The sequence below is a fragment of the Vombatus ursinus genome, unplaced genomic scaffold, assembly GCF_900497805.2.
Source record: "Vombatus ursinus unplaced genomic scaffold, bare-nosed wombat genome assembly UNPS02014830.1, whole genome shotgun sequence".
Classification (NCBI taxonomy): Eukaryota; Metazoa; Chordata; class Mammalia; order Diprotodontia; family Vombatidae; genus Vombatus; species Vombatus ursinus.
The window spans coordinates 40,809,929-40,821,181 of NW_020954608.1; positions in this window are offsets into that span (position 1 = coordinate 40,809,929).

The following is an 11,253-nucleotide window of genomic DNA, read 5'->3' on the forward strand; positions in this document are numbered from 1 at the left end:
TGGATCACACACTGTACATATATCTTGTTTCTACATTAAAACCTAATTATATGTTATGGTGTTACAGGAAAATTCCTGAACTCCTACTTTATACTTTATGATTATATTCTAGGCCTCCTTTGATTACTTAATTGAAGTGGCAGGGTGGAAATCCTTTCCCAACACATATCCTTTATCTACTGATCTATTTACATATTGTGTCCCCTGATAAAATGCAAGCTCCTTGAAAGCAGCAACTATTCTACTTTGCCTCTGTATCCCTAGCACCTAGCACAATACCAGGCACATGGTAGACATTTATTAAGTGCTACTGATTGATGGATTTTTGTCTAAGGACCAGAATAGTTAAGTTCTAACATGTTCATTACAAAGTTTTCTACAGGGTGACTACATTTTTGGCCACAAGAACTCTCATCTACCAAGTTAAAGAAGAAGGGAAATGTGCCTCAGTGGACGGAATACCAGCAAAATTAGAGATCCTTGAATTATAGTTTGTGAAATAGGACATTTTTCATATATCTTTTAAGGTTTTTGAACATTTTGTATTGCTTCTTATTCAATTAGGAGACAATTTGTCCCAGAAACACCCCCTCCCTACAAAAACCCCACAAAACACAGGTCTGGAGATATGGAAATGAATTCAGATTCTTCTACTTGCTACTTCTGGGACTTTACACAAATCATTCAACCTCTCTGTGCCTCAGTTTATTCATCTGTTGGAATGTAAACTTCCTGTAGAGAATGTAAGTTCCTCGAAGTTAGGGACTCTTATTTTTGTCCTTGTGTCCCTAGTGCTTAGTATGCTGCATGGTATATGGCAGCATTTTTAATGCTTATCTGTTGACTCATCTGCCAAATGAAGGATGTGAACTGGATGTTGTCTAAGGCTCCATGTAATTCCAAACCTAAGATCCTATGCTGCTTAAAATGGTACAATATTATTCCCAATTCAGAGATATGGAAAACAAGGCTCAGAGAGGTGATATGTTTTGTCAGTTACTGCTTCTATTTATATCACCAGACCAACATAGATAAAGCTCAGTGTTCCTTCCATATGACTCCTCTGGAGGTAGCTGTGAGAGCTAGGATTTGAATTCACATCTTCTGTCTAATATTCTTTCAACCATACCATGTTGGCTTTCACATATGTATTATGGAGATGTCTAAATACATAATTAGCAACATATATGCCATAAACTTATCAGACTAAATGCCATGAGATGATATTATTTGAACTATGTTTACACTCCAGCACCTAGCATAGCGTTCTACATAGAGTAAGTATTCAATAAATGTTTGAATTAAGCTGAAATGCAAGCACTGGCAACAGACTACGCAAAAAATTGCATTTGAATATAGAATCTGGGCACACAGATAATATTTCTGTCCCTTATAGCTCCAGAAAATTTATTGTTGAACCCCATGAACTTATGAAAGGGAAAATGAAGGTTTTATCAAGAAAAGCAGTGGAAAATGGCTTCATGATAGTTGTGTGTTGTGTGTGACTTCCATATTTTAGTTTAAATGAATGTATTTTGAAAGTACTGCATTGTTTCTTAGTCATCTGTGCTGGCTGGAGGTCTTCCAAATACAGCTAAGAAAGGATTAAAGAAAGGACTCAAAATATCATGGAAAAAAAATTTTAAAAGGAGAACAAATATTTACAAACAATCATTCCCAGTGGACTAAGAAATCTTGTAAATAACCAATATGCTCCTTTAAAGGTATTAACATACAATTATATTTACATACAAACATACTGAGTAATGTATTTATCTTGGATATACACTAAAGCCTCTTCTAATGAAGGCACATCTTCTACTGAGTTTTCTCTGTAACCCAAAACAGAAGTTAAAAGGTCTTCAAATAGTTTTGTCTGCTTCACTGTGAAACAGGGATCACCTAGGTTATAAATAAGGTTCAGAATTTATTGAATATTTATGTATTACACATTCTTTCCTTTAAATAATATAGTAAAATTTTTTTAAGTAAAATGTTGATTATTTACTGTTTTGCACAATTCCCTATTCCACTTCCATTCTGCCAAACAAAATCTTACTCATCATTCAAGGTTTAGCTCCTGTCTCATCTTCAATTATTCCATTCCAACCTCTCTCCTTTCTGTATCCCTCTTGTACTAATAATTGGTAGCAATAGTTAAGCACTTATTTCTTTGTTTCATGAGTGTACATTCCATCTCTCAAAGTAGATTGTAAGTTCTTTGAAGGATGGGACCATTTTTTATACCCTTAGTATAAACTTCTGCATCATTTCTATCTAATCTATCTATTCCCTCCTCCCGCATCATATTCTCAGTATATAGTAAATCCCAAGTATGTGAAGATATCCCCCAGCAGAATGGGAGAATGAGAACAACTTGTTCCAATGGCCATGAAGCAGGCACTCTGGAGCACTTAGAGCTTGGTCAGACATCGAGGACACTAAGGTCATCCACTGCATCCTGGTCATTGCCAGTCTTCCGGACTTCAATGACACTGGAAGAGAGCATGAGGCCAACAACTTTGTGCAGCTCTGCCAGCTCACATGAGAGTCAAGATGTCACCTTGTGATGTCATTGGTCCTCTTTGAAAACAAAGGATGGACAACAAGTATGTAACAAATACTTTTATTCAGATGTTAATCAATTTCTTTTCAGTGGTGATGTTTCATTTTTTTCAAATCCTCTAATAATTAAATCTCTATTTTTCCTTTAAAAAATGAAAATTGTTTTAAAATACATATTAATTGAGGTTAACATATTTTGCAGTAGCACCATTCATTCAACTTTCTGAATCTTGGCATAATTTTTGACATTCTCTTTCATTTTATACAGGCAGTCAATGACCAAAATCATATAAATTCTGCCCCCACAATATCTCTCACAGCCATCTCCTATTCTCTATTTCTACTGTTACTCTCCTAATTCAGGTCATCATTAATACCAACCTGGAACATGCTGAAAAAAAAAACTCTAAAACTTTCTAACATATTTTTCTCCTTCTAATCTATCTCTTCTCTAAGCCATGTTTAATACTATTGAATAGCCCTTAAATAATTGCCTAATATATATTAAATAAAGTCCAAATTCCTTAGGTTGGCATTCACAGCCCCTTCTAACCTTGTTCATAGGATCCTAAAATTTAGACATGTAAAGAAGCATAGAAATTGCTTTTTCCACCTCCCTTGTTTTTATAATTGGCAAAACCATCCCCTCTATCTTTCCAACTTTATCTGAGACTACTTTCCTTCAAGTACTCTGTATCCTAATTTGGACTATTCATCATCCACTATACATTTCCCATCCCCTTTTCAATCCTCTTTGCAATCTTTGTCAATGCTAGTTGACTGACTGACTGATTGACTTTGCTCACAGTCTTCATTATGTCTGGAATGTCTTTCCCTGCCAGCTGTCAAGGTCCTACCCATCCTTTTAAACCAATCTGAAATTCTACCTCTGACATGAAACCTTCCCCAATCCCCCAGGCAGTGATGATATCTCTCTTCATTTTATGTTAGAGGCAGCTGAAATGTCAGCACTCTTAGTTCAAGGCTCAATATTGGGATGAAATTAGACACACATAACAAAAGAAGGTTTACTTTGCCCTAACACAGCAAGCATATGGTACAGGAATATAGTGACACTTGGCTCCTCTAGATGTGGCTTTCCTCGGTTCCATGTGGAAAGGTCATTAAGGCAGGATATGTTGAAGAACATTGTGAGTCACTTGGTCTTCAGAAATCTACCAAGCCCAAAGGGTCCTACTTGTCTGTAACTGGGATTTTTATACCCTTCAATGTCTAGGAAGCTGCATTAGGGAAGCTGGAGCTAATCCATTCTTGGGGACAGCTTTGTCTCCTTTAGGAAAGCTAATTGAAGAAGGGAAGGAAGAGGGACCTGGGCTTACCCCATATTATTGGGGTGAGGTGGGTGAAAAGAAGCTGCATGAGGGAAACTTTGGTAAATATTAGTCCTGTCATACCTTAGAACTTGCAAATCAATGTTTTTGTACCTCTTATATACCTATCTTGAATTATTTTGTATTTCTGTGGTACGTAATAATAATAGCAACAACAGCCTTTATGCACTTTAGGGTTTGCAAATTGCTTTAAAATACAAACTCACTTGATACTCAGAACAACCCTAGGAGGTAGGTACTACTATTATCCCCATTTTACAGATGAGAAACTTGAAGCAGACAGAAGTTAAATGATTTGGCCAGGCTCACAGCTAGTAATTGTCTGAGTTGCAATTTGAACTCGTCTTCCTGACTCTAAGCCTAAAACTCTATTGTGCCAGCTAGCTTCCATCCTCTTATTAGACTGTAAGTTCTATAAGGTCAGGAACTGTGTCCTATCTAATCTGTTGGAGATACAACTCCATCAGGGCTTAGCACAGTATTTTGAACATAATAAATCCCTAATAAACATTTGTTAATACTAGAGTGAAGTTGCAACTCAACTATTTATTCATGAGTAATATAGAATTCATTACTCAGGATACTTGCTCCTTATTTAAAATGTAGAAATATATGTGAAAAAAAAGTAAAGAAAAAGCCCACAGCATGAACAAAAGAACATAAAATACTGCAAGTGAAAAATGGAGAGGGGGAAGGAATACCAATATGGTAAGTAGTATAAATTGGATGATTGAAAAAAATATTATAGATAAGAAAAAGAAGGAAAAAGAGACAGAAGAGAGGACAGGAAGAATTATAAGAGAGTGGAGAAAGAAAAGCAGTTAAAAGAAAAATAATTGAAGAAGAAAAAAGGGATGAAAGTCAAAAAGGAGGAGAAAGAAAAAGGAAAGACAGAGAGACTTTATGACTCTATAGACCTCCAGTTCTGTTTTACTGCAGGATGTTCATTAATGTGTGCAAAAGCTCTGACCATCATTAACAAGGCTTTCATTGAACAGTTCATATCACGGTAAAAGAGAACATTCTCTACTATCCGGAGGACACAGTCAAGAGAGCAATATGGCAGTGGCAATGGCAGTGACCATTGATGATGGCTCTCTATTGCCAGCCCTACATGGAGGGAGCCCCAGGGTCTCAGAATTTCTTCCACATGGCCCCTCTATGGATAGTAGTTGGAGGCTCTGTTTGGCTCCAGAGAGCAGAATGGAAAGAAATTGCAAAAGAAACAAATTTAGACTTGATGTCAGGAAAACTTCTCAACAGTTAGATTTTCCTAAAAGTCAAATTAGCATCCTCAATTAGTGGTGGATCCCCCTCCTTGGAGGTCTTCAAGCATAAACTGGATTATCACTTGTCATATATGCTGTGTTGAGTATTCCTCATAGTTATAAGCTTGTCTAGGTGATTGCTGAGGTCACTTCCAAGTTTAAATTCTGTGATTCTGTGGAGTTAGGAAAGCAAAGACAAGTGGGTGCAGAGTGAGGAGAAAAGGGTGATAGAATGGAGGAGAAGGACTAAAAAGGATAAATATAGGGGGAAAAAGTTAGAAGGGAGAAAAGAGATAGGGTAAATGAGGTAGATTAAGAATAAAAGGCTGTTTTCACACCTCTAGTTTCTATGTAAAACTGAAATTGTAGGTTTTCCAGGATGATTTTAGCATTTATGTCAAGTGTATTTACATATATAGTAGCTTTTTATCAAGGCATTTACAATGTTTTACACATACACAGTTGGCTTTTTTCTCCTCATTTATGGATAAGGAATAACATTTCACATGCTTTTGCATAGGGTAGAATTTTTCTGCCTTCTCCACAGAGCGTACTGAGGCAGCAACATGATAGGAAATAGGTATAGTTAATCAACACTTCTGTACTACATATTTTTGTATGTATGCATATATATATATATATACATACACATGTGTATGTGTGTATGTAAATATTTATATGTGTGTGTCTACACATATATTTGAACTATGAAAGGACTTTAGAGAACATTCCATTCAACACCTACCTTTTAGAAACTAAACCTAGAGTTGCCTACTTTCAAAGAAAATGGAACCAATCTAGGGCATTAAATAACCATTCATGTACAATTTTTTAAATCATACATCCATGTAGATACAATGTTTCCCCTGTCCAATACCCATGACTCTCCTAATATGGAAGCCCAATGCTTGTTCCAGAACCACAGAATTGCATTAACAGGTATTCAAACAGTTCAACCATTCCATCCAGTCCACCTCTCCTATTTTAGAGATGAGGAAACTGAGGCCCAAACAGAATCAGCGATTTGCCCACAGTCACCCACACAGTTGATAATTGGCAGAACCAGAATTTGAACTTTGTTTCTTGACATCCAATTAATTTCATTTTCCGCAATGTCATTTCACTTAAGTGAATTTCACTTAAGGCTACACATGGTTCTTTATAATTATGCCATAAGAGATATTTCATTTCACTGGTATGAGAACTCCATCTACCAACTCGAGTCAGAGCAAAATCCATTCATAATTTAGTAGATACACATTCCAGAATTTCTTGGGACTCAGAGTGGTTGTGACTTCCTCATAGTCACACTACTAGTCAGCATCAGAGGGAAGATTTGAATTCAGTTCTTTCTGACTCTAAGACCATTACCATCTATGTTATAACTATATTATTTTGTTTCCAGGGTTAATAATGAATAAAGAAAAGATGACTGCATAGTCTGATTTGGTAGCCAAGTCCTATCTGAAGAAAGGAAAACTGCTTTGTCTAGTCAAAGAGTCGTGTTAAAATACTTTCTTTTGATATCCTACTTCCTACAATTTTTGATAGGATACTATTCTGGATTACCTGTCTTGTCAAAGGGGAATCACTTAAAGGAAATAATCATTTCTTTTTCTGTCAGCAGAGTATCTTAAACATAGCAGTCACTTAATAAATGTTTATTGAATTGAGTGAATTGTCAGCTACTTGACTTATATGCTTTCTTTTTTTCTTGTCTCTATGATTTTAGGTACCCACAAATCAGAAGTAATTTAATTTCATTTAGTTCAAGATCTGTTGTACCAAAAGTCCATGTTTGATTAAGACCATACCTACACTGAGTCCTCTTTCCATTTCCTTTTGTCACACATTTTCAGTCATTTATTTTCTTTATTTAAAAATAACAGTATTATGTTAATTATTATAGGCATAACAGTTAATATTTACATAATGCTTTAAGGTCTGCAGAAAGCTTTGCAAATATTATCCTTCAAGTCTCACAAAACCCAGTAAAATAGGTGCTATATTGTCCCCATTTTACAGATTTACATTTTATAGATGAGAAAACTGAAGCAGATTGTGAATAGTGACTTGTTCAGATTCATGCAACTAGTATGTGTTTGAGGAAGGATTTTAACTCGGTCCTTCCTGAATCCAAATCCAAATTTTTATCAGTTGGGCTACCTCTTAACTGTGAAACTATTAAAACCCTACTTAATGTCTTAAAATTATGCAAATTAAAATTATGACCTATATACCAACTCATTTATATATATTGCTGTATACACTGTGAGCTACAAATGCTAGCCTATATATTTTAAAAATCAATAAAACTCAACAATTATGGGGTATTGTCTTGATCTTTAGTGGAGGTACATTTTCAGAGAATTACTGAAATAACTGTACTCCTCTTAAGTTCTAATGTTGATTTAGAAATGTAAGGGGAAAATATTTATGTATCATTATTTCATACCTAATATGATCGTATTTCATGTATTTCATATTACCTTTCAAAAGTTTTTTTAATATTACTTGTGATATGACCTCAAATGACTCATATGTAAATTGAGTAGATAGAACTACATGGTTTCTCAGGTGCTTTTGAGTTATGAAGTTCTATAGTTTATATTTATGCTATCTCTATAGCTTTAGAAAATGCCACATGACTATGTGTCATGGACAGGACTTGAATTTAGTTTTTCCTTTTTTCCCATGTCAGCTAAGTGATGCCATGGGTATAATACTAGGCCTGACATTAGGAAGACCTGAGTTCAAATTTGGTCTCAGACTCTTCATAGCTGTGTTAATCTATGTAAATAACTTAACCATTGTCTACTTTAGTTTTCTTAAATGTAAAAAGGGGATAGTAATAGCATTTACCTTGGAGGGTTGTTGTGTGGTGAACAGAATGACTGAGGAAACAAAGGTTCAAGCTTCCAAGTATTTCAATTTATTGAGCAATGCATTCTAATTGCCTAACAAATCAAAACTACACCCCCTCAGCTTAGGGTTAAACCCTTAATATAGACTTTTATACAGTAAAAACAATCAAATAAGGCCAATTAACTAAAAGGAAACTACACATTAGGTAATCTGATTTCTAATTGGATGAAAAATTTGGGACTTTCCAAGTTGGGAGGGGGAAAGGATACAGGTGCAATTTCTTGAATTCAGAAAAAAAGAAGTGTCTCACTTCCCCCCTCCCTCCCACCAAGTGTCTGTAAACAATCAAAGGAACATAGAAATAATAACTGATTGATCAGTATGGGGCAGGTTTTCAGATAAGACATGTGAGTTGCTTGAGATATACAACTGCAAGAAAAATCCTTGCAACAATCTTAGGAACTATCTGTGTTTCTGGTTAGCATAATCTAGGTCCTTAGTTAAAGGTCTTTAAGTAGCAGGTACAGGTTATCCAGCTTCCCAGCCATACAGGGCTAGGTTCAAAAAACACATTAAGTTTTTCTCACAATTCCCACAATTGAATAAAGTTTTCTCACAAGACAGTTGGACTAAATCCATAACTGACTGAGCTAGTTACAGAATTGAGTCACAAGATGGAGTCAATGTGGTTCACTCAATTCTCACAACCACTTACTGCTCCAACCCCTTCAAATTCCTCAGTTGTGAGGATAAAGTAAGATATTTGCAAAGTAGTAAAAATATTTGTCAAGTAGTGCAAATCAAATGCTTAATAAATGCTTGTTTCCTTCATCAACAAATATTATAATGATTTTTTATCATAACACATAAAGAAAGAATTATAAAAAGACAGATTCCTGCAGTGAAGAACAGACCCAGAGAAATAAAAAAGGTATAGTGGATAAGAAGACAGGGAGTGGTTGATGAGTCCTATATGTAATCATGAATAATGATAGATTTTTGTTCAGGAAGCATCAATGACCCAAGATGACAAAATTTCTGAAATTAAGGACTATGGATCATATGAAACTGGCTCATTAGATGAATGTGGTCTTTAATCTTTTGCACAAGTCTACTTTACATAGTTGTTTCCTTTCTTAGTTACATTTATGCAACTTGATCAAACTCATGGGAAAATACAAATCTCGGAATTGAAAGCATTATACTTTCTCTAGCTGCCTAGGTATCAGTTTTTTTTTTAAAGAAGATTCCTTAGGAAGTCAGAAAATTCAGGAGATATAAAGAAATCACATTGATTTCGTCCCAAACCAGAATGGGAACAATGGTAAGGGATGTGACAGTTGTCTGAAAGTTTCATTTCAGCAGCAAAACAAAACTATAAATTGTAATCTTAGCTTTTCCAGCTGCTTGGATGTAAATTGTTTTGTGGTTGAATAGTACTGTTAGGAAAACTGGGAATCTCAGCCCTCTAACAAGCTAACTTTTAAAAAAAAAATTCTTTTGTTTTGATTTTCTTTATTTTTAGGAGGAATGAATATGTATGAGGTCTATCATTGAAATCATAGATCTAGTCCTCACCCCATCCCAATCTCTATCCCTGTTTCTATGATTGAAAAAGTATAGAAGCTGGTATTGTGGTGAGAATACAGGATAACTGAATAGTCCATGTGCTTGCCTAGAATCTTCACTCTATCAAGAAAAAACTGAATGAGACTCCCAGCACTTTTTTTTTGGTGAATCTCTTTTGATGAACCTGGGGGAAGATGGGGAGAAAAGTCACATAGGATGGACAGACATAAGTGGGTTACAATTTACGTAACAGGCAAGAACATCCACATTGTTGAGAGCACAGATTCAGTTGATTATCTGAACTAAATATTATCTCAATACAGGCATTCCTTGGATATATTGCAGGTTCAGTTCCAGACCACCACAACAAAGCAAATATCGCAAGAGAGCAAATTGCACAAATTTTTTGGTTTCCCAGTGCATATAAATGTTATATTTGCACTAAATTGTAGTCTATCAAAGGTGCAATAGTATTATGTAAAAATGTACGTACCTTAATTAAAAATATTTTATTAGTAAAAATGCTAGCCATCATCTGAGTCTTCAGTGAGTCATGATCTTTTTGCTGATGGAGAGTCTTGCCTTGATAATGATGGCTGCTGACTGATCAGGATGGTGGTTACTGGTGTTGGCTATTGCCACTGGCTGTTGCAATTTCTTAAAATAACTCAACAATGAAGTTTGCCTCATCCATTGATTCTTTCTTTCACTTGAACACTTGGAGGCCATTGTAGAGTTATTAATTGGCCTAATTTCAATATTGTTGTTTCTCAGAGAACAGAGAGGTCCAAGGAGAGGGAGAGAGATGAGGATGACAGGTCAGTGGAGCAGTCAGAACATACACAACATTTATTGATTATATTCACTGTATTATATGGGTGTGACTTGTAGTGCCCCCCAAAAATTACAACAGTAACATCAAAGAACATTGATCACAGACTACCATAACAGCTATAATAATAATTTTAAAAAGTTTGAAATATTGCAAGAATTACCAAAATGTAACAACACAGAGACACGATGTGAATGCATACTATTGGAAAAATGACACCAACAGACTTGCTCAACTCAGGGTTGCCACAAATTTTTAATTTGCCAAAAGCTCAATATTTGTGAAGTGCAATAAGACAAAGTACAATAAAACAAGGTATGTCTGCATTATCTTGAATCATGCTGTAGTCTAGAGATGTGAAACACATGGCTTATGGGCAGCATGCAACCCACAATACTCCTGAGCATTACCTGAAACAAGTTCAAATGTTATTAGGAAATATTTAACAATATAAATAAAAATACAATAAAACATAGATAATGTTAATGTGTGATTTTCTAAGTCAATATGTGGCCCACAGGGATCATTATACACTATTTATTGGTCCCCATTTCTTTTTTTAATATTTTTATTTAAAGTTTTGAGTTCCAAATTATATCTGTCCCTCCCTTTCTCCCCTCTCCCTTTCCTGATGGCAAGCAATCAGATATTGGTTATACATGTGCAATCATGTATTTCCATATTAGTCATTTTGTACAAGAAGATTCAAATAAAAGAAAATCACAAAAGAAAGAAAGTGAAAACTAGTACGCTTCAGTCCGTATTCAAACTTACTCTGGAGGTGGATGATATGCTTCATCAT